Below are 25551 nucleotides of genomic sequence, written 5' to 3' on the forward strand. Positions count from 1 at the left end.
TCAGTGATATCCCGATATCTATTTGAGGTGTTTTTGGAAGGGCATTTTGGGTGAGTACCTTGTCTGTCGGATGGGACTTTAAGCTGCGGACCTCTTGGCGCCTTTCGTAAAGAGTAAGCTAATGCCAACGCTGGGTTTCTGTCCCCCTTTCATCCTTTCCTGTACCTCCCTAATGGCACAAATGACCTCAGCTCTCAGCCGCCTCCACAAAATACTACTACTACTATTGTCCTAGTTGATAAGTTAATCGGAAGGGAAACGCGCTTACCTGATTATCTGAAACTAAATGTGGAAAGATATAATATAGAAATATCTTGTGCTACTCGCTCATTTAATTTTTTACTTGGTGTAAAGTCTTAACGTCTGGTTCTTGTGTAACAATTAGGCCAAAATGTTTATTCTTAGGATTCTATATTTTTTCATAATTTTTCTTTATAATTTTATTATTATCTTCAAATTAATCCGAATATCGATTGACTACAACCCTTACCTTCTATCTGATACTAACTCCATTACACCCTGATAAAGGACCTTGTAGCATCCCTCTGCACTTAACATGCTTACTTCTTTACTGATTTGCCCCTAGATCCTCGCCATGGAACCTTTTATAATTGTTTTAGTTTTATTAATTTTTAAATAAATTAACCTGATTTATTGTCCAAAATCTGTTAATTCTTGTCTTTCTAATCTTGCTATTGTTTTTGCATGCTTCTTTATTTTTCATTTCATCTTTCCAATCGCTCTTCAGCATCCAGCTCCAGGACCATATATCGTTGATATAATGCTATGAATGAAGCTTGTAGTGACATTTAGGTATTTATTAATGGCAATAGGTATGCATGGTTTGGTTACTTCAGAATAAATATAAATTGTGGAAGTTATCCTAACATGCTTTTTGAGAGAAAATTAAATTTACTTCCATCTCCAACAAGTCTTAATTTGATTTTTCAGCTAGTAATCATCATCACTTTAGATTAATTAGTTTTTAAAATCATATCTTTCATTTGTAGTGATTTTTATGAATTATTTATCAATAGCAAATTCGTAGCTTGAAACCCATTAAAAAACACCACTCCTCAATACAGTCATAACCGTTTCCTTAATGCGTTTCTTAAGGCGTTTCCTTAATGGAAATATTTGATTTTATTCAGTTTAACTGATTATAAAAGCAATTTTATTTGTCCATAAGACAAGTGTTGAGCTTTTTCTTCAATCAACTGGCCCTGATTATCTTGAAGCTTTGAATACCATTTAATACAAGAATGTGCATAGTTTATCTTCAGAACTCAGTATTTTTCCTTTACTAAATATATAATGGTCTCTCCATCCTCTTGTGATTCAATGTAATAATATCCACCGAGTAAATCCCTTTGGCTTCGTTTGATGAAAATAATAATAGCTATAAGGGCTTAGTATTTTAAAATAAATATTCATACATAAAGCTGAGGTGTGAGGCTTAAGTTAATACCGCGTTGTAAAGTTAACCATCCGCACTAGTACCCATCAACTGAATTCTGCTGATCCATGCGTCACTAAATTAGATTGGTTACTTTTCGTTGCGGCCCTGAGCGTTAATCTTCCTCCCCTCCACATTTTAACATCACTTTTATCTCAAGTCTGCTGATAAATTTTCGCCACTTAATGAAGTTTCTTTCGCAAATAACCTAACTTTGGGCTAGCATTTAAATTGGAGCTTATTTATACGCTGGAATGAAATCGATTTGGTGTCCAAATGTTTAAATGTGAATAGCAGACTGGGTGGTTTTGAATTTCGTAAAATCTTGTAATAGGCTGTAGCGATAATAGTTGAATTACAACAAAAAATTGCGAGCTTTTCAATCGTTGTGTTTTTTTATTTTAAGGAGCTTGATTTTATTCAAAGAGGAGCATTATTTTAAGAGTTCCGGTTCTCTTCCAATCCTCTGGAACCGTCACTCGTCACCATCCATTCTACCATGGCAGAAGATGTATTTCAAGGACGCCATACCTTAATTTTCGTTTTGGTTCCCATGCTTTCTGAAGACTGAGTAGGTGGTAGGTCTTTGATCGGTTCATGAAGCCCCTTAAAGGTTTATCCCCACCGATATCCCCTCCTCCGTTTCACCTTTCCACCTATGACTGCTACCTCTCTTGCCTACCCTCTCGACTTCCTCCCCTCACTTCGCCACCGCCCCGCCGCCGGCGAACCATCCCTTCCGTGGGGAACCCTGGTTCTCTAGTCCCCTCTAACCATGCCTCCCACCATCCCCATTTTACATCTGCCCTCTTACCAGGGTTCCCTTCCCTCCCTTCCCTCCCTCCCTCCCTCCCCCCTCCTCGCTCCCCCAATCTCCACATCCCGATCGCATTCCGAGCAAACCTCTCAAACCATCCCTCCTCCCCCTCCATCGCCCTCCACCTCGACCGAGTTTTTTTTTGTACTCGTCCCGCTCACTCCTCCTCGCTGAAGACGTTGAATTTGAATTTTCCTTCTCGCTGGGCAAACTCTCATCACTATGCAACCGTCTCCACTCCTCTCCTCCACGAACTCACCCTCTTCCACCAACGACGCCGTCCCCCCTCTCCCCCCCATTTCCACCCCAACCATCCCCGCCACCACATCTTTCATCTCAACCCCTCTCCCCAATTTTCCTCTCCTTTTTATTTCCCTATAAATTCGGACAGTGTTTGGACAGCACATGACGTCAGTCGGAGCGCCTGAGTCGGTCGGGTGACGAGGCGGCGGTGTGGAGCTTGGCCACCGGTGTGAGAAATGTTTCCCCGAAGAGAGATTTATAAAATGAAAAGTGTGGAAATGAGAGAAGTTATGGTTGTCGGGGGAGGTGAGGCAGCTTGGCCCATAGGGTGCTAGGCCCGTTGAGGGGAAAGAGAATTATTGTCGAAGGGGTTTTGCGGACGGTGTGCCGTATGACGGACCGTGAAAGTTTTCTCCAGTCTCGATATAATTCCACAGCCAGCAGGCGGGTTGACATTTTATGTTTCAGTTTTCGACAAAATGCCAAAATGGAAGAAGCCACTTAACCATTGTAATTTCGAAAACATGACAATATTGGATTTCTCTTTCCCCTTCCAAAATTCATACATGTTTACGGCGAGGTAGTTTGACTATAATTAAAACGAATTTAAAGTTATCTACTGCACAGTTTTTGAATAATTATTTAATTTATTGATATAATTATTTGACCGAAGCAACAGTCACGTCTACTTAACTTATGTGTAGCTCTTGGTAGCTTGCCTAGGTTTTTTCTGATCGATTTCCAAATTAACTTCCCACAACTTCAGCTGAATTAATTTTGTATTTCTTGGCATAAGACATCCTGCGAAACCTTAGACGGTATATATCTGCCTCTATATCTGTACTGGTAATGGTTCTGTCAGCATATCCGCCACGGCATGCTTCGTTAGGTTAAACACTGTGAGAGTTATCCTTTTGTGCCGAATCGGCTCTCCTGTTATTGGAAGGAAAGTGATTCCGTGGATGTTTTCCAACCAACAAGCACAATCGAAAAATCAATATTCTTGCAAATCAATAATCAAGGCCATTAGGTAATTAGTATGCATAATTATTTAACCATCCGTGTAAATTCAAATTTGTCCCTTATATATATTTTTAGTACATTTTTAATTTAACCCCGAAAATATTAGTACACACGATGATTCTATGTATTTAAAGACCATTTCAAATTAAAATTGGCGAAGAAAAATTTTTCAGGTGTAACTACCAGACGAAGAAGGCACAACGAATAGCAAATCATAATTTTGCTCCTAGGCTACGCAGATAAGTGTTTGGGTTATCATTACCGTGTATACAATTTTATTGGTGTTGTGAGAACTATATACTATATTTATTGCTTCTATACGATCGATATATTGACGATTGGGGCCAATTTTCCACTTCAGGAAGCCGTTCGTGCCGAAAGCCGTCAATCGAATTTTATTTCTCAAATCGCTTCGGTCACGTCGAAGAAAACGGTAGCAGCGAGATGATATCGGCGAAAACGCTTCGCCCTCATAAATTTATTGGCCAAAATGAAGGGAGTAATTTTTGTGAATTTCGACGCGCGGCCTCTAATCAAAATATCTGAGAACCTCATTTTATAAAAAAAGATGGTGTTGGAAGGTGGGAAAGTTCCCCGCTCAGCCTTCCTCGAGGGGGTCAAGATTCAGTATTCCTGCAGTTATTTTTATTTTTTCCACGTTCCTAAGGATGCGGTCAACTTATCTCACAGGAATGATTCGGAAGTACAAACGTTGAGACAGTGGAGGGGAAAGGAGTTGCCACGAAAGGAGGAATCGAGGCCGAAGGGAAAGGAAGTGGCATCGATGACGGGGTTTGAGCTCTCGACTCGCAAAGAGACGATAAAAACCACAAGGAATCGTTGACCTCACGGGAAGTGTTTCAAGTTGGAGTTGATATGGAGACTGGTCGTGTTACTGGCAGAAAGATATCCCTCCTAATGTTTTCCCTGGTTTTATCACTCAAAATAATTATTACCTTTGATAATTTTGTTATTCTGATCTGGGTTTGGTCGGCCATTGAGATATTCTTTTCTTAGCAAGATTAGAAAAAAATAAAATACTGTTATATTTTTTGTCATTTAACCATTAGCATAGATACATTGGTGTAAGTACCATGAGCTCATTATTAACTGGTATTTTGTTCCGAAGCAGGGTGAAAGGTACGGTTGACCATATATTCTTGCGGATCCACTATTAATTTTTCCACCCACACAGCTATTACATATATCAGTAATTGGAATCAACTCAAATCAATGAATTGGGTTTCTCTTCTCTCTCCTTATAATATGGTATTCCCAAAATTCAGGAGTACTCAATGCTCATTCAATGGGTTATTATTACCACCACATGTAATTTTGTCTGGTTTCGTGATAACCCACTTTCTTCTAATAATATGTGAAATTGTTCCTGAATTTATCTATATTTTATATTCATCTTTTAATATAACCCGATTCCAAGTTTGACAAAATTTTAAAAAATTAAACGATTTGTGTAAAAATATTTCCTGGTTCGTTCGTCCGCCACTTCACTTAGACGAAGAAAGATAGAAGTGCCGATGAAAAATATTTTAATTAATTATTTAGTTTAAAAATATATTTCTGTCATTTTGAAGAAATATCGTGATTCACTAATGACCTCAGAAATTTTAAGATCCCAAGAGCGCCAAAAAAATTTTGATTAACGTCGCATCAATTAAAATGCTCCACCGCTCAAACGAATATTTCCCCTTGTTATCATTGCTTTCCTGCTTGAGATTTACAGTATTCAGACCAACGTACATACAGATTGGCAGGCTGACAAATCTAAACCATTAAGAGTTTTTGTATGAAGTGGGGAAAAGGAATGAGTTTTCGGAGCAGACAAAAAAGAGAATTATGCACATCGACGTCATAAAAATGGAGATTTGGTGAGAAAAACTCATTCGTTAAAAAGCAAGATATAAGGAAAGGTTGGAAATGAAAAATATTAGTGAGAAAATGAATTAAATGTAATGTAATCAAATAAGCCACCAAGAATTCTACAAATATTCAGAGGCAAAATTGGGGTAACTACTTTCGTGACAACCCCGACCGAATAAATCCAAATAAAATGTCCTCCGCGAATTTGACTGCATTTAAATTTAATAAATGCATGTGTTATTACATGTAGTCCATCTAAACATAAGTTAAAATAATATAAGGAAAGCTGTTGAATGAAAAAATACAGTTACATAAAATGAACCAGAGATTGTCATGGTATCATGAAAGAGTACATATGTGTATATATGAGTTTTTGGAGCAGACAAAAAAGAGAATTATGCAAATCGCCGTCAAATACAAGTATACATAAGTACGTACATATGTATACAGGGTTCGTCCGGAAAATAAGTGTACTGAGCTCAGGAAAAAAAAATTATTACACTTTTACATACCTTAAGCTAATATTCCTCAAAATAGGACTCTTGTGAGTCGATACACTTGTTCCAGCGGCGTTCCCATTCCTGGAACGCTCCCGCGAAGGCATCATCGGGAACCTCTCGAAGACTCGTCGTCGACCTCTTCTCTGCCCTCCACGAACATCTTGTGCCACCGAAAGATCATGTTTCTGGACATGGCTGACTCCCCGTAAGCCTGGTTAATCATACCGACAGTTTCGGTAGACGATTTCCCAAGCTTTACCGCAAATTTGATGGAATAACGCTGCTCCAAAAACTTCGGCATCGCGTTCCGTGACGTGGGTCGAAGCGTGGAGGTTCGCGTTCACAGAGCTCCTCACTACACCACAGCTCAGAGCCGACTGCCTTTTTCAGCGTCGCTTGCCAACATACCCCCCTCCAATCGCAGCCCGTCAGAGCGGTGCTTGGCGCGCCTGGAGCGGCGCGCCCATCCCAGGAGTCAGTACACTTATTTTCCGGACGAACCCTGTATATATGTGTATTAGGTTTCAGGAAAAATTTAAAAGCAATTTTAATGAAACCTTAAACCACTTATAAAAGACAAACTAGCACTAAAACAAACATTAAAATTAGTGAAACTTTCAAAGGAGTGGACATAGTTTCAAGTTGATCTAATTCTCCGAATAAGAATAGCTAAACATATGTATATTTCATTCCTTGTTTCTATTTCATAGATATTTTTAAAATTTTACGTGTTGAGGAGGGAAGAGATGATTATATAATTAGCTTTGACAAAGTGATATTTTGCATGGTGAACCAAATAAAATTTTGATTGAGCCGGCAAAATTTATTCATGTACGGATCAAAGTGCTAAACTCCATCACATATAAACATCCCTCTATGTTTAATATTTTATTATGCTAACACTGCCTCGATGAGCGAATTTAATTCCCTGGGCAATAGTTATCTCTAATGTGAGGTACGTTCAAAAAGTTCTCGAACTTAAGTTATTACAAAAAAAATACTTCACAAACGAATAATCTGTCAGGGTCTCCAAAGCACTCTCCTCCCCAACGTACATATACTACACCTACACTTATCCCAACGGTGTTTCCACTGTTCGAAAATGGTCCAGGAACGCTTCTTCCGTATTCAAATTTTGTAAAGATTCATTTATCCATACATTACACAAAAGTTTCAAAGCTTGAAAAAAGCGGCAGACGTTTTCACTCTAAATAGTTTTAGAAACTCATTGCAAAAGCGAAAATTTTAAGGTAACAAAATGTACCTAATCTTTTCAGTTCATTGTAATATACGTTGGTTATACTCTATTTTCATAATATTGGAATATTTGCTAACATATCTCTAAATAAAATAAAAATAATATAAATTAATTCTTTAAGAATAAAGTAGGCAAATAAATTTATTGCGTGAGGCAACTGTTTATAACAGTTTAAAAAGACACTCGAGTGATTACGCGATCTTTTTTTGTTGACGATGGTCCTATATGTGGTCAATGTATTTTTTTAAGGTTGAGAGTAAAGGGAGAGGGTGCATAAAATGTAAATACGTAGAAATTTTACAACGAAAAAGTAAGGAATAAAATTACATTGAGAAAAAAGGATATTTTTGAGTCAAAACATAGACCGATTCTACCTATGCACCTTGAAGATATTCAGAATGAACATGAGCGCTTATCAAACACACATGTTGCGAATGAGATTTAATTACTAAAGGTATTCTGTTACTCGGAGTACAGCTCCTAAAGAGGCATGTGTTGATTCCACGAACATTAATTGTATTTCCATGGGGCCCCACCCTCGTCTACGGCCACCATTACAGTTGAAATAATCTTGGGGAGTTTTGTGCGCTATACTTTGGTTGGTAGACTGGCGAGGAACTAATGGTGAGGGGATTAATAAGCTCATTAGAACAGCCCCCGTTGGCAAGGCGGGCGAGGGTGCCGAGTGTAAAGGGACTCGGGAAGAGATTGTACGGGAGGGGGTGGAGGGAAGAAAAGGTGGGGAAAAAATATTGCCTGGAAGAACACTCCGTGTGATATAGCAGAAAAAAAGCCTTGCGAGAAAGTAAGGAAGGGGATAAGTTTCTCAAGTCGAGATGAAACTTTAATACGCAGCTATGTATATTTTTTTATCGGGACTCGAGAAACATAAAACGATGATAGATTATTTCTCTCCCTCTCCTTCTCCCCTCCACCCTTGCGAGTTTTAGGGGGGGGATGGGGGAGAATCCGCATTGCAAAGTAGAAAGCCGTTGGCCGCTCGCTTCCCAGATTAAGTGGCCCCACCCCACTTTCCGTCGCTTAAATATTTACCCAAAGGAATGCATTAAAATCGCCCATCGCTGAGAGGTGGGACACCCACCCACCCCTCCGCTTAAATCCTCCCCCACATCCTCTCTCAGCTCAGTCCTAGAGTCCCCTTCCTTCACCCGACCCTCATAGCCCCACGAAGAACGGCATCCCTTAGCCATCCACCTCGCCTCCTCCATCCCTCCCTCTCCGTTTCCAACTTCTTCCCTTCTCGCACCTCTTCCGAATCTCCTGCACCCCCGTACCTCCCTCCCTCACTCCCCCTTCCGCCAGCGCCCTTTTTTTTTACTCATAATATTCCAGTTCTACTCCCTCTATCTACGCTAACTCTCTCGACCAACATTTCTACCGCCATCATCGCCTTCTTTTCTGCCTCCTCTGAATCGCATTCTTCCCTCGTACCCACTTTACTCTCGTTTTTTCGGAAGAGTGATGCCAGTGTGGTATTGACCATGCATGCACGATGTTTAATAGGACATGTGAGAAATTATTTTCGTGAAGTGAATGAGAAAAATATGATGTCCTAAATTGGATGTGTTGACATAATCCAGAAAATGATAGATACAAATCGTACACATGCTTTAAAATCAGTTGATTTTAATGCATTTTCCGTTGTACGTTTTATATTTGTTTTTGTCTCGAAGAAGAGTTAAAAATATTGGGAGCAATGGTTGATTATCATATTATTATCACAATTCACTTAATTTTTTGAAGCTTTATTTGCTATAATGGTTCCAAGAGAACACTTAAGCAGGTTTTTTAGCGTACATTAAGAAGTATGAAGTAATGGCTTATTTCTGCAATTCAATGGCACAGTTTAAAAAAATTCAAATATACTTAAATTTATGTATATTTTATTTAAAAACTACATCCTGGATGATTAAATACAATAATCCGTCGGGTTGGCGTGGATGAGCCGATGTACATTTTGATTTGGCATACGCTTACAAACTAACGGGCGAGTAAGAGTCCCATAGTATGAGGGGAAACCTATTATTTTAAAAATATTTTTATTCTACCGGCTAATCAAGTTGTTAGATGGGCACATGGACTAACCACCACACCTAGGCATCGCCTAACACGACACTACGCGACAACCTACACTACAAGAAACCATTCTATAATTCCACATCCTTTCTACGTTCTATTACACACTCCACCATGTATTCCTTTTTCTAAACCACCTTCCATCCCTGATTTGCTTCGGTGGAATATTTTTCTTTGATAGTCTACTACTTAAGGTAGGTTTTGAAATCAGTTATAGGCTGAGGACCACTACATGTCTAAGCCTCACATAATAAGACTGAACCGAATCGACACCCAACCGAACAAAAAGCACCTCAGCTCAGGATACCTTTTGCCTCTCTTTATTACATCCAGCATACATATCCTTTTTATACTCCTACCTCGCTCCATTTCCTCCCCTTAGAAGACACTTATAACCCTATATACAGAAGTAACTCTAAGTGCCCATTTACGCTATGACGCCGAAATGGAAAATCCAATAAGACGTAATTCATGGGATGCTCAATGAAAACATCTTAGTTAGGCAATTAGGAAAAAAATAATCTTCCTGCCAATGTTCATTTAGAAGTGCCTCCATAGATTTCCGTCAATGCTGTCGTATCTGTAGCTGTTTTCTTCATCTTTTGTTTCTGCGTTCTTTCTGCCTTTACTCCCAGCTTCTCTGCTTTGGTAATTCACTCTTTCCTTCTTTATTCGCTGCATCTCCCCTCTTCTTTTCGGATAATGAACCAACCCAGCCACCCTATCCACCCCCAACACCGCATTCGCCCCTTCCACTCTCCTCACCCTGCCCCCCATCACATTTGTACTCCTCCCCCTTCACTCCTCATTTGGTTTCCTAATCACCTGGTGCCTTTTTAACATAAGTCAAAACCTCCTTTTTCTTCTTTGCCAGTGGCACTTTGTCAAGCGACATCCCATAAACACTCTCTCTTTCCGTGGAATTATGAATTCGATGACACAATTACGTTTAATATATCGCCAGTTTGATTTTGTAGCGTTTTCATTGGTCTTAATCAAGGGAGTAGTGTTTCTAGGTAAGCTTTCCTTAATTCGTGACACGTGCGAAAGGAAATTTTTAGAATAGAGATGAAAAACATGGTGGAATATAAGACTATATAGCGTTAGTTAGCCGGGAAGTCAAATAGGTACAGCCATTACTCAACAAATTGGTGGATTGGTCTAATACATACAATATGGAATGAGATTAGTAATACAAAAGGAAAGACAATGAAATTCTTAAGATATGGCGAAGCTAAGATGAACTTTAAAATTGGCGCGCATAAACTAAAACCAGTAAAACATGTCACTTATTTCGTAAGTGTTTTGGATGAGGGCGAAGAATAATAGAAGATTTGCGTGAGGAAAAGAAGCTTTTACAAAGTTTAAGGAGGTAATAACAAGCACCTCAAGTAAACATGTAAAGAAAATACCAGCGAAACCTTAACATGAAGTGTAATTTTATATGACTCATAAACTTAGTCGTTAAGGCGGAAGGATAAGTGTAGATTGAGGTGTGGGGGGAAATGGAAAAAATAAAATGAACGGAAATAACGAACGATTTAGTTCTAGGTATGATAGAGGAAGAAAAAATATTGTTAGAAGAAACTAGAAGAAAGCAGGGTATTTGGATGCAGGGGACACTAAGGGACAATGAGATGCTGTAGACGATAATGGAGGGTAGAATCCTGGGAAGGTATGTTCAAGGGAGGAATGCATAGAATAGACATTTCGGATGGAATAAGGGATTATGATGAAAATAAAATTGTACTTTTCATTAGGTTTATTAGTAACTCAACGCAGAAGTCTTTTACCTGAGGATGGTTCTATGAACCGAAACGCCTTGGACGTTACCAATAAACCTGTGGAAAAGTACAAATTTGTTATTCTCGTAATGACGAATTTCCACTCCATCTCGCCTGAATCTGTTGAATGTTGAGGAATTAGAAAGGACGCAGATTAACGGAGAAATAGCCATATGATATAATGCGTCATTTTATATGGCTATTTTATGTCATATTAGTTAGGGCTTATGTGTAAAATAGTATGTAATTCCAGGGGTTAATCAAAATCTTACCTCAAGCCGGAAAACTACTACTTATATTAAATTAACTATTGACTAAATATTTGGGTCCAATTTTAGGTTATTGGACCTACTATATTTCAAAAGAATATACTCGCCTTTGATTGATTTGTTTTAGACGGACACTAGTTGAATTTAGAACCTTCTTTGAATCTAACTATGACATCCTTAATATTTGAAGCACACACTTAGAACGACTAGACAACATTAACTAGAGCAAGATACACCCAGTAGCGATACCATGCATAATGCCATCGGAAAAAATATATTGGGTGGGCACTAGCCAATGGCATTGCATCACTGCGCCACTGAGTATTATAACGAAGCATTAAATAACTAAAACTTCGCAGAAATTCATTAAAGATAGACCTAAATAATTCATATCTCTAATTTTCCGATACAGCAGTCAAGAAATATCACCAAACCCAAGCGCTCAACTAGAGGCGGCGATCAAGCTATTGTGAAACGTTGAATGCTACCTAACTTGAAAGCTAATGTAAGACTATCTTTGTGGCGTTTTGCGCACTGTTTATACGAAAATCGACTTTTTAAGTATTGGTATAACTGCTTTTAGGAAGATCGTTTTAAACGAATAATAATTCGTATTCCGCGGTGATTATTTTTATTTTCATTTTTGGCGACGATGCAGGTTATAGGAAAATCTGTCTTGATCCCTTGACCTTTCTTGTTACACTAATATAATATGAATGACGTTTTACAGGTGTCAATGTTTAATTTGAACTACAAGCAGTATTTTCGAAAATATCAACGAAGGAAACGTCCATTTAAAATCATGTAAGAAATCCTGGATTGGCTTTTGGTGGCTATTTTAACTTCAGTCAGGCGTTGAAATCACTTCAATCGATTTCGACCTCGGAGAGCGTTGCAGGATATCTGACATTCTGTTTTAAAATGTATACTTTTCAGATATTTAGGTGCCGTATAATGAAAAGATTAATCCCACAGTCATATTTGCGCTAAAGTCCAATCTTAAGCAGGCGGTAGTTGTAGAATACGAACTACCTGCTACCTATTAGTAACTACTATTGTTGAACGCATATTCGGAGAAAACGAGACAAGCCAAAATTTGAGAACATAGTAACATTGAAGTTATTTTACTCGAAACTAGAACTAGTTATAAGCTATTAAGAGTAATTCTTTCCGAACTATATTTTTTCTTAAGTTTACGTAGCCCGCCGTTTAAGTCAGTGCTGCTTACCAATTTTTCTAAAGTTCACTGATGAAACTCATTTATAACTCTTACGCTGTGTGAACATATTGATAATGACATTTTGGCCTTGCGAAGATTTTTGTAGATGCAAATTTGATTTTTTACGTTTGTAAAATATTAGTTACTTGCTTCTTTTTCCATTCCTAGAATGAAGCACAACCAGGTTAAAAGGATTCAAGAAGTTCTCTCGGGTTTCCCACCGGGTCAGGTTGCAGTACACCCACGTTTCGAAGGCTGACTCTGCCACCCTTCAGGGTGAAGACGATGGCAGAGTCAGCCTTCGAAACGTGGGTGTACTGCAACCTGACCCGGTGGGAAACCCGGGAGAACTTCTTGAATACCATACGCCGGGAAAACCTGAGATCCTTAATTAGGTTAAAAGGAGTTTTGAAAGGATTATTATTGTTTAAGAGTAAATTATATACAGGTTGAGAAGAACCATTTAGTGTGTTTCCTACCCTTCTGGAAAGATGCCTGATGTGAAACCTATAGTTTTTGCTCACTTTTAATCGGAATAAGCATGTTTTATTCTATTTTAGTTATCATACCTGTCCACAAATATCATACCGACTTTTGAGTTATTTGCTGTCGTTCAAACTAATATCAGAGAATAAGAATCTTATAAAAGAATTGAAAATCATTTTTTTAACCATTTCAACCCAAACACTCTGTACCAAAACATTTTATAGCGAGGAGATGCGTAATCATAATTGCGCGGAGTTCAATTAAGGCTTCCAGTACTAGTCTAAAGAAAATAGATAAAAAGGAAGTTATCATTATAAAAACAGTACCAATCTATCATTTCAATATGAACTTAAGAAAATAATCGGTGATTACACGAAAATATTTTGTCTTATAGCATTTACCAAATGTTGGCATACACTCGTCAATCTAAGTAATAAAAAATTATGCAGTGTATTAGAAATTTATTCTGCGATTAGAAAATTTTGACGACACCCCAATAGTTGACAGAGGATTTCCAAATAATAACCAACCGAAATACACAAAGTATTAACAGCTTTGAACATCTGAGTAATATGGAAATATATATACTTATAGATCGGTCTTAATTACTATATCAAGTATATTGTCCACTCTATAGTTGCATTTAATACCCATTCTATACAAAACGCTTTCTTCTCCAAATAACGCAAACCGTTTATTCTCATTCAGTGATAAAATTAATTGAGTAATTTAAACTAGTACATTAATGTAAATGAGTTCATTACAATTCTGGACCAGAATAAACTTAGTATAAACAATTTATAGCGAAAACAAAATTGTTTTGACAACTGGATGTGAGGCTGCACAAAAAACACTTTACCCTATTCGACGTTAATTGTGTGAAACATTGGAATCCACCCGACTGATAATTGTTCTTAACGAGAATATATGGTAAAGTAAGCTAGCTTCGTTTCATAGCTCTGGAATTGTGAATTAACGAACTGATACTATATTACTCCACCGTTATTTGAATTAGGGTCCCAATTTTATGCATGATCTATATTGCTAAGTAATTCAATAATATAAAAAACTAGAGGAAGCTCAGGATGAATAAAGAGGTTTCAATGAAGGAAAAAATCGACTCAGTGAACAATGAACAAATAGAGAGAACTTGATGATGATTTGAACTGCTACCCACCAATCCGGGACTTGATAACCCGTGGTGATGATGACTTCGGCTCAGAGGATTAGATTTATCTAAAATAAAATTTTGCATTAATATGAATCAAGGTGGGTCGCGGTAGTCCAGGAGGAGAGCGTTGGAATACTGTCCGGAGGGGCCGGGTTTGATATCCGGGAAAGTCTCTCTGGGCACCTGCAGCTCCACCCAATCTTTGTGATTTTTCGGGTACCAGGTCTTCCTGGGAAAGCATAACCGGCACAGGGAAAGGAACAGGCCCCCCCTAACCTGAAGTGTGAATTTCACGCGCCATATAGGGCTTGCTGGTAGTACTGGGTGAGCTCTACCATCACTTAACAAACCGACCTTCGGGATGATTACTATGTTTATGGTTAATCGATCAAATATGTTTATGAACCAAATAAAGCATTTTAATATATTCGTCTGGAGGAAATAATTTTGTAGCACAATGCAGTAGTCTTTGGAAGGAAATGTCACATATTTAACGAGAATAAATATATTGGAATAGTCCGACAACCCATTCGGAAATACCGTGATTTGAGTTCGCTTATGTGAAAATGTACCATTACTTTGCATTTGGTACACTTGATAAAGGAGGAGGGAGTGGAGAATTTGTCCCGTAACACAGGGGAAGTAAAATTTAAAAAAAAACTGTTTCGTATGGTGATTGTGAAATATTTTTTTGTTTAGGAAACGTTGTGGTCTTCTCAAATCTACGTTAGCGGCACCGAATTAAGGGAAGCTTTACGGGCGAAAATATTTTAACCGGGCAGGTGAAACACAAAAAAAAAGGAATGCGGTTGGATTTCGTGGAGATGTAACCATTTCCACCACACCACCTCTTTCTTTTGAAAACCCTCATTTCCTCCCTCTCACTTCCACCGTCCACCCATACCGCCCTCCCCCTTCCCACCCTCCATCCGACATCTCCTCCCCCATCCTCGGAAAAAACCACTCTCTCTCTCTCTCTCTCTCTCCGTCTCCCTCTTACCTACATATCCACCCCACGCCCCCGTACTTCTGCACTCACCGACCTCCCATCCGCACACACAGAGACCACCAATCCCATAAACTTCCCATTTCCCCCGGTCTCTCTCTCTCTCTCTCTCCTTCCCTCTCCCAACTTTTCTCCCCCCCCTTCCCACAACCACCTCCCCCTCCCACCCGAAAAACCCAGCCTCGCCCACCGCTCAACCCCATCCGCATCACCCCATCCCCATTCCGCCCTCACTACTATTTCGTCCGTATAAAATTATCATAAATTTCCTTACATTGGAATAAATTTATGGCAATTAGCGACCTTGGCTTGCATTGTTTTCGATTGGCATCGAACGAGACTGGCGGAAATCGCATAATTAGGCTACGGGAATATGGGAAGGAAGGCAGAGGGAGGAGAGCGGGTGTGGGGGCAAGGTGGGGGGAGGGTAGTTTGAAGGGAGGGCGGAGGGGCAGGGTCCCGGTGCTGGGTATGGTTGAATGGGGTCTGCTCCGTGGTGGCGGGGGTGGCAGGGGAGACGGCGGGTCGGATGGCCCGGGCGGGAGCGGCGGGGCTCTCTCGGAATAGAGTGGGGTGGGTGGGAGTATTACTAGCCCGTGGCCCCGTTTCTTCCTCCCTCATCTCCGCTTTGGGGCTTCTTCCTCTTCCTTATTGCCCTCCCGCCCTCCTCATGCTCTCCAATTCCCATCCGCATTCAACTCCTACAAACCAACTCTCTCTCTCAAGTTTCTATCCGTGGGTACTTTTATCTCATTTCGTGCACTACATTTCCTCTTATCTCAAGTCCTTAGCTCTAATGCACTACGTTTCCCACGCCTTAACAATCAAGTAAACCGTATTCCATTCCAAATATTATCGTTTGCGTCATTCAGATTCGATTGGTTCGATTCCAAGCTTTTTTCTGCATTTCTATCTTGAAAGAAGTGTTATAACGTCCTCGTGTAAGTTTCGGGCTTGCGTTTCTGACAATATATAGATTCGTACGATAACTTGTGACCGGCTGTTCGAGGTAACGACCCAAAACCCGGGCGTGTGTTCTTAAATGGTGTGCTTCCACCTATTTTTTCCATTAAATACGTGTGCGTGGCTACGCACAACGTTATCTTGTGGCAAGTATTGCTGTAGTATTAACTGCTTCCGTAAAATTTACCTAATTCGTCATCTTATTGGACTCAATTCATACTCTTGAATTTTCTTATGGAAATGTAACCATTCATCACACTTACCGCCTGTTTTAGGATATTGAATTTCTATTTTTCTAAGCGTAAAGGGGAATTTTTCTTCTGGCGTAATATCTTTAGCAATTAGGGAATAATACAATTTTTATTATTACTGATAATATCAAAAATTTGGCACTCTCTTCATTTTGATTTCACTATGACTTAGCTTTCACCTTACCTTCCGCCATAACTAAATATACATGAGGTATGTAGTGAATAATTTCAGTGTACCTTCCTTTATGCTGTAGTAATATCACAGTTTAGTACCATGTAAAATAGCCTCTCTATTTATCTCGAATTTTTCGAATATTGTATTAATTTACTAGTATTTCATTATGCTCTGCGTTCTGCTGCACGTTCTCTTTGAGAATTGATACACCTTCGTGTGAATTGATGTAGTAGCTGATCAGGCGGATTGCAATTGTTTAAGTGACCCAGGGCCTCTACGTAATCTAATTGTGGAAAAATCTGAAATTGGTTTTTAGACACATTGTAGGTTGAAAGTATTTTGCAGTCTGAATATACCTTCCGGTTGGGTTATTTTCTCTAACCATGATTTATTGTACGAATGGCTTTAATGTCTGTATACTATATTTAATCATGACCAGTAAATGTACAAGGTAGTAATTTTATTTTGTTGTTTTTAATACTGCGGTATTTGCTATTTAAACTGCACCAAATATTATCGGGTACTATTAGAATATAAGTTGTGGATAGCCTTCCTGATATATAGATATATTTGATAACGATCACATTACTTTCCAAACAATTACACTGCACAGCGGAAGATTAATTATGATGGCCTTATAATGTCACGATGGAAAGTAGACGTATTGCTTCGTGTAGACCCAATTTCACTTGCGTGGTATCAAAGTAAGGAAATAAATCCTTTCCCCTTCACTTTTCCCACCCATCTTATTTCCCACCTCTCCCTTGCCGCAGTCCTCGATCCTCCGCTCTCATTTCATATCTATGTATTTCCTACTTCAATCTCTCCCCCTCGGAACAATATTACTCCTCGCCACTTTGCAGCCGCGAAATTTCCTTCCGCATTTCAAGTTTTTTTTTCGCCTCACACCACTCCACTTCCTCCACGTCTCTCTCTCTCCCCGCCCCAACCCACCCACCCTCCCACCAACCACCTCCCACTTCCATTCATATCTATCCTTTCCCTTTTATCGCTTCCTCTTCATCACATCTCTCGACCTCAACCCCCGTGTACACCACCGCGCAACCCCCCCCCCACCCACTCCATCTCTTTCTCTCCCGACCTCCCATTCTCCCCGCCCCCGCATTACGTCTCCTCATTTATATAAATATGCCACCCTTTTCCTCAACCTCTCCCTCTCTCACTATTTCTACCCTCCTCGCCTCCATGCGTCATTCCATCCTCTCGACCCTTCCCCGCGCTACTTTTTTAATCCGAAAAAACACTCGGGAGCCCGGAAAATAACTTCCGTCTCCCTCACTCTTACCTCTTCCGTCTTTTATATATGTATATATGTTCCCTTCTCCTTCGACGGCATTGCTTTTTTCCCTTCCTCCCTCTTTCTCTCACTCTCGCTCGTTCCTCCTCTTCCTCCCATCTCACACACTCTTGCTCGCGGGACATTATTTATGCATTCAATTCCATTTTACGGGAATTTCTCCGCCTCTCCCTCCTCCCGCACCACCTCTTCCCGCACCACCTCTTCCCGCCCCTCCTATTACATTTATCAATTCTCCTTTCGCCCAGTCCTCAAATTTCTTCTGGCCGGCTCAAAAAAAAACTCCTCTTTCTCTCTCTCTCTCACTCTTCGCTATATTCCTCCCCCCCTACCACCTCTCTCTTGCCACTCCCACCCTCTACACGCTGTCCCTCCAACCCCGTTTCTCGCTTTATCTCCGCTCCTTCATGCCCCTCCGTCCTTCTCCCTGAGCCCTCTTGACTTAACCCTCCTACGCCCCCAACTCCCGTCGTCTTTTGCCTCCGCCCCATTCTCCACTCGCAACAGCCCACTCCCTCTATTTCAATCCATTTCCTCCTCCCTTCTCCTACTTCGCTACTTACCTAGCCTCCCTCTCTCTTTCCCTCCTCCACCTTTCGTTCACTACCCCCCCCCCCCCAAACCCCTCTCACTCCCCTTTCCCTTGTACTCCAAGCCCTTCCACTTGGACCCCCTCTAACCCATTCCTAACTTTTCCCTTGCTCCACCACCGTGCGTCTATCCCACCCTCCCTCCACCCATCCCTCCCTCCCTCCTCACCCGCCCCCACTGCGCTAGTAGCGGACCGTCGTCTGCAAACAACGGCCTTTTATTTACTGCTCTCACTCTAGGACGGCCTCCTCTTCTTTCTCGCTCTCTTGCCCTTGCCCCCTACCCCCCCCCTTATGCTCCGCAAGCATCCTAAACCCCCACCTTCTCGTGTTCCCACCCCCTTCTGCTCCGGAAAACGACTTCTAGCCTTTCTCTCCTACCGCCGCCCCCCCCCTTTCCACATGTCCTCTTTCTCCTCCTACGCCCTCAACCCCTCCCTCCAAGTGCACACACTCGCGTCTCTCCCTCCTCGGTCGCTCGTCTTAGGGCCCCGTCTCCTCCTCCTCCGCCGCCCCCTCCCGCCGCCCTCCGGTCCTCCCACCCCCGCTCCGGCGCATGCTCCGATGCCGCCCTTTAAGGACGAAGCCCCACGTCCTCCTCCTCGCTCTCGGAGAACCCCTTTGGCTGCTGGTGCACGTCTGCGCACGGCTGACTCCTTGAGAGCACCTCCCACTTTCTCACAGGGGCCTCCCTCGCTCCCCTCTAACCCGCCCCGTCTCTCTTCCTCGAGAGGATTGAAGGGGTTGTCGGGTCCCAGGGAGAGAGGGGGCGGGCGGTTGGAGGCGCTGGAGGTTCGTCAGCCGGGGCTTATGTGCCCTCCCCGTGCACTTAGTTAGTGAGGGAGTGAGGTCCCGAGTGATTCGCAGTTTAGCCGAGGGTTTTGTATGATCATGTTTGGTGCTAAAACACTTTTAAAAACCTTGCTCCATCCACCAGAGCGTGAAATAAAATTGCCACACCCAAAATTGATGCACTCGATTTCCCTTACCATGAGCTAAAGAAATTAAAATTGAGGGCATCTGCAGCGCGATTGAGGAGAGAGCAGTAATGAAAATCCTTCATTCTATTTCTTCGTTCATTAAAATGTCACTCATACGGAACGAAAACTAAGCTTGTAAGATTTGATTGATTGTTGACTGTAATACTCGATTTTCATGCCAATGATTCGGGCTGTATTTTCAGTGGAGGTGGATTTTCAGTGTTCCCCACTCCCTGGTTTTGATAAACTAACAGAGAACGCGTTACTGTACCATTAATCACATCGTATATGAGATGAAACTTTTATCCCCTTGGCCTTCTTTGTTTGGAGCCTGCTAATTTCGAATTGAGCAGAATAAGTCTCTCCATGCATTGCTTCCCCTTACTCTTACCCATTTAAAACAGTTAAAACCCACTATCTCTAAATAATATATTGAGAATTCGAGTTCAAACAGCTAAATACCTTATACACAAGTATGAAGTGTGTAGCCGTATTATCTCATAGCTATATTCTGTGAAAAAAAATATAAATTTAGGATTGACTTTTTAAATTTGCAATAATATGAACATATGATTTAAACATGGAGGTGAACTAGTGTATTTAGGTGTGTAGGGTCTCTAAAAATATTAAGAATGAAATGGTCGCCAGATTATGACATTTTGCAAATGTATAGTCAGTCAGTAATGATATGAGATAATCAAAAGAAACTAATAGTAATTTGGAATGAAAAACGGCGAAATTTTTTCGAAATCACAATTCACTCACATGCATACAGATACATGCCTTCTAAATAAGAATCGTAGGTGATGATTGCAATGTGACGTTATTTGAATTCTATTGGATTGATGAATGAGTGTACACACTTACGTTAGCCAAAGATTTATTGCTAAAAATAATTCTTATCAGCAATACCTTATTCATCATTTCCTATTTATCCAACGTTATTGTGCACATTATTAGCTATAGTATACCATCATTTAATGGACTTATTATCAGTAAGAATAAACATTATTTTATTGAAAATTTTTGATCGTTTAAAGCTGAAATAATAATCTTACATTTGTGCAGAAAAATACAATATTTAACATTACTTTCATCTTTAACTGTGTCCAATCACCGTGGGTTGAAAAGCTATATATTTGTCATATTATAATGAAAAAAGATTAAATTCATAGGTGGTCCAGACCTAACGTTATAATGGTACTAACCTACTACGTAACTGATTTTCTATCTTATTTGTAGGCTAGTAGAAGGCATTCCCATTCAACTACATAAAAATAGTAAGGTTAAACCTGTGCTACAAACATTTGTGCTTAAAGATTTGGTTTGGTATGCCTCCATGAAAATATCTGTTCCAAGAAACTGCGGGAGATGCCACTACAGTAACTTTTAACGGAGTCATCTTCTAATATGCATTTCCATGCAACAATTTCAGGATTTAAAAATCATTCTCGGGCGAGACGAATGATTTTTACACTCTGAAATAGTTACATTAAAAATATGATTTATTCCTGCAAAACTCTCTTTGGGTATGTTTGGCTTGATAAAATTTACTAACATAAAACTTTAACTGCTTAAAATACGGGAAATACAGTCAGCCATAGTTATCTGTTTCGAAGTATTTAGGGGAAATTATCTAAGTCTACAAGAGTAACTATAACAAGATGGTAAAATTGACTGCTTAACAGGTCGTATTAGTCAGAGAAAATAATAATTGTATTCAGACTTTTCCACGAAATATGACTATACTTATGAGGATATTGTGGTAACCAATTACAAGTTCATAGTGAAATGGTTTTCATTTTTTGAGAAAAATACATAAATGTGCACCATTAAAGAGGTAAATACGATCTGAGTTGTGAAGAAAACCGCCCTTAGCTTTAGAAAGACGATTATCAGTAAATATTACAGTAGGTGTAGTATTTCTTTAAATTAGGTTATCTGTATTAATCAAATATGACTATTGAAATCAAGGTCAATGAAGAAAATGTGATTCTGGTGACTATAAATCAAGTAAGTAAAAGGATGTGTTAGAGGCCAAGCGCTAGATAAACTAGAAAATCGAAAAGAGGAGTTTTAATCATTCACATACCTACGAGGCGTGTAACTAGTTAATACATCTGTTGAAAAATAGAGGTTCTCAGCTTCTGCAAAGTGCAGGTCGTTCGTTTGCGAAACCTCTATAACGTGACTTAGTTACGCTGCGGCATGAACCGATTATTTGGAACAGTGTCACGCCATCAAACTAATTTTGCATGAAACTGGTCAAACCGGGAGAACGACTCTACACATGCTCAAGGCTACATCTGGTGATAACGCCATCGGTAGAGCGGGTGTTTTTGAGTGACACAAGTTGTTTCGGGAGGTTAGAGATGATGCTGAAGACGCCGTGCGTTCAGGACGCCCATCGACCTCAAAAAGTGACGAAAACCTTGAAAGAGTGACGGCTTTGTTGGCCAGGGATTGTAGATGTATTCACATGGTTTCCAATGAACTTGTCATCCCTAAAAGTAATGTAAATCGACTTGAGACTGAAAACATATACATGAGAAAGGTATGTGCGAAGTTGTTGCCGTGAGTGCTCTCGGACGAACAAAAGGTAACTCCCACGCGGATCTCCCAAAAGCTTCTGGACCATGCCTCAGCCACCCAACAGCCCTGACGCTATCCCACCAGACTCATCCACTTCCCCCGCCTCAAATCTATGCTGAAGGAATGTCACCACGGCTCGATGGAAGTGTTGCAACAGGCCGTGACGAGGGAGCTTAGCAGCATTCAGGGAACCAACCGCCTTCCAGAAGGCGTACGAGGCGTCGAAAACCCGCTGGCAGTGGTACGTGGGTGCACAAGGGTGCTCCTTCGAAGAATTTTGAATGAAGGTATCAATATTGGCAATATTTGTTTTAATGAACTCAGCCCTACTACGTTTGGGACACACCTTTTATATCAAGGTGAACTTCACAATAAGGTAGTGCTTTTTTTAATAGAATTTTAGATAAAACGCTAGTAATTTAGTATCTGGCCACCAACAAAGAACTGAATCTGTTATACATTATTTAAAGTGCTTAAATGTGCCATTTGCAAAAGATATATTTGATATATAGTGTAGCACGGTTTCATAATGCACTGTATTTGTTTAGTGAACGGCGATGAACTGGATAATAGTCTAAATTCGAATTATGTGTGACAGAAAAAAAAGCTCTACACCATAGTTGTATGTTTTACTTTAGGTCAATACAGTTATGGTTCTTTAAAATGTTTATTGATCTGTGTAAGAGTTTATTTTTAATCTTTTATTGTTATTTCCATGTAACACTATAATTTAAGTAAGTTGATGATAATTCAGTAAGGACGAGTAAATATTTTATTTGCAAATATTTAATTAGTCAACATCTTCAATAGTTAAATATTTTAATTACCTGCTGTTTGAAAAATTCATTCCTTCAGAACAAAAAGTGCTTGGAAATAAGATTGCATATGTTAGAAATATACATTCCAAAATTTAATGTCGCTTACTCATGTTACATTCTTTAATTTAAACGAGTATTTAATGACACAAGATCTAAATAGCATAAGAGGTTGCGTCTATTCAGGCGTTATGCTTCGAAAGGCGAACATGGTAACGTGTTATATAATCACACTATTCCACTACATAAAGATTTCTTACGAACATGGTGCGTTAATTCTTCAGTTGTGGGTCATCTTTGGATGTAACTGTTTCTATTGAATTAATAAACACGTTGATTAATTTAAATGTCATTAAAACATGTTACTTCTTTGCTCACTATAATATTCATCACCCGTCTAAGCTTTATATTAGAAATTATATTAGAAGACCTAAATATTTTGCCAAATTTTACAAATACAGATGCGTTATGTTTCCAGTAACTCAGTAAATCATGATAATCTCGCAATTTCACTCATACATCCGCCCAATCTCAATTTGTTTTTTCTCATATTAAGTTGAAATAATACTCTTCTCTTTCACTACATTTCTAACACGATTTCTAGAGGTGCGTGGTATGCATGCCCTCATTCCAACCTTGGAAAATCTGTAATCTCGTCCCTTTGAATTTATTTCACGCATTAGCAGATTCTTTTTCGATGCATATGCATCGGTAAGCACAATGTAATGGAGGGCGCATTTCAGAAGAGAGTTTAAAAGGGCATGGAGCGCCATCGACGCTTCGCTCTCCCCGCGACGGGGCACCTTACATAAGCCCGGGGTTCGGTGGCCGCTGTGCGGCGCCACTTGTTGCTACGACTTCAATTTGCTTAGGCTGGTAATTATCTCTTCATTCCAGAATATGAATGCAAATTTTATATATTACCTACTTTCCTTTAATATAAATAACAAAAATCATGCTATCCAATAACAATTTAGTTTTAAAATATTAAATTTTATTGTTCACCACGGTTTTCAGCAAGTCATATATTTCTTTAGCATTTGGAAATAAATATATGACCAAGAACACTTATATTTAATTATATCGTTACAACAGATGAGTTAATCTCATTTTTAAATTAGCTAAAGAGAGTTACTGTTAGAAGACTTACATACGTAATTTATCTATCAATGAACAAATATGTAAATACACATACTCATCACTTCGTGTGTATATTAATAAATTTATTTATTTATACATAAATGCACACACACTTTTGTGTAAATAATACATAGTTTTCAAATAATCATTGAAATCGTAACGATTTCTAGACCATTATTTACTTATACCGTCATGTTTAACACAAGTTTGTGCAAAGTACAAATGTTCTGGTTAAGCCTATGTGTAAAAAAATAGCGTTACTTTCGTGATCTTACGTATATACAACTTCTAAGCATAGTTGTTGCATGAAAACTGCTTAAGAGATTTCAGAATGCAGCCCGTCTGGCTAATTTAGGACTATTTCACCTTCTAGATAGGTTTTGGGTTAACTCTCTCAGTAGATACGCATCCATAAGGGCCTCTTGATTCACTTATAATTAGAACCTCAAGAGCCTCCATCCTAATTTGATCCTTCAAATTCCTACCCAAAATCCCCACTTTCGCGTAATATTCCTCAATATCTTTCATCTCTAAATATCTCCTCATCCATCTATATATTGATATTCTAAGACAAAAATCCTTTCATGGCGCTGACACTCAAATGTTTCAGTTAAAAACCAAAATAAGAATTACACTTAGGACTGTCCTAAATGATAAGAAAATGATTCAGTTATAATATACCTAAAATAACACAATCACATAGATAACTTGCAGTAGTAAATAACTAATATCTCGCATTTCATTTCCACCAATTCAGATGTCTGCAGAAATTACTGATCAGTACGTGACATTTTGCTACTAGAAGTAGAGGCAGAGGCGACAGCAACAGGAAGACGCAATGTGACTTTGATCTGTATTGTCTATTATTCCCTGAAAAAATAGTACTAAGTATTACCGTAGTACCGAACGTTGACTTATCACCGAAAATGACAATTAGGTGACATTTCGATGGAAGCAACTAATGGAAACCAAAACAATATTATCCAACCGGTTTAAGGGTGGAGCTCACTTAATACTAATACTAAGTCCTCCCTAGATTTCGAGTGGAAATCGTACATTCAGATAAAGCTAATTATAAACAAGTGCTATGGTTTCTCAATTCATGTACACCTATGCCTTCCACTTATGGCCTCAGGGGAATTACCCTAGGTATTATTCCATAGATAACAACAATAAGGAAAGCGCTTTTGGCCTACAAAGAAATCCGTTGAATAATTGATTATTCCCTAATGCGCTAGGTGTACTAGATTTAATTTGCGGAATGGAATTTCTACTTCATTTTAAACGATTATACAAAAGCACTGCATGATAGAGATAATAGTAAATAAAAATAGAAAAGGGGGCAAAAAAACCTGTTTTGAATTATACATAGTTTTTACAACTCAATTAATATTTTAAATTACCGAATTTTGTCTTCTGGTATTTTTATTCGTTAAATATTTTCAGCATCATCCATATTGTTAATTTTTTTGGAATATTACGAGACTTGATTATGTTTCATTAGTTGGCAATATTTATTA

The sequence above is a fragment of the Hetaerina americana genome, unplaced genomic scaffold (genome assembly GCF_022747635.1).
Source record: "Hetaerina americana unplaced genomic scaffold, ioHetAmer1.1.p SCAF_17, whole genome shotgun sequence".
In the NCBI taxonomy this organism is placed as follows: Eukaryota; Metazoa; Arthropoda; class Insecta; order Odonata; family Calopterygidae; genus Hetaerina; species Hetaerina americana.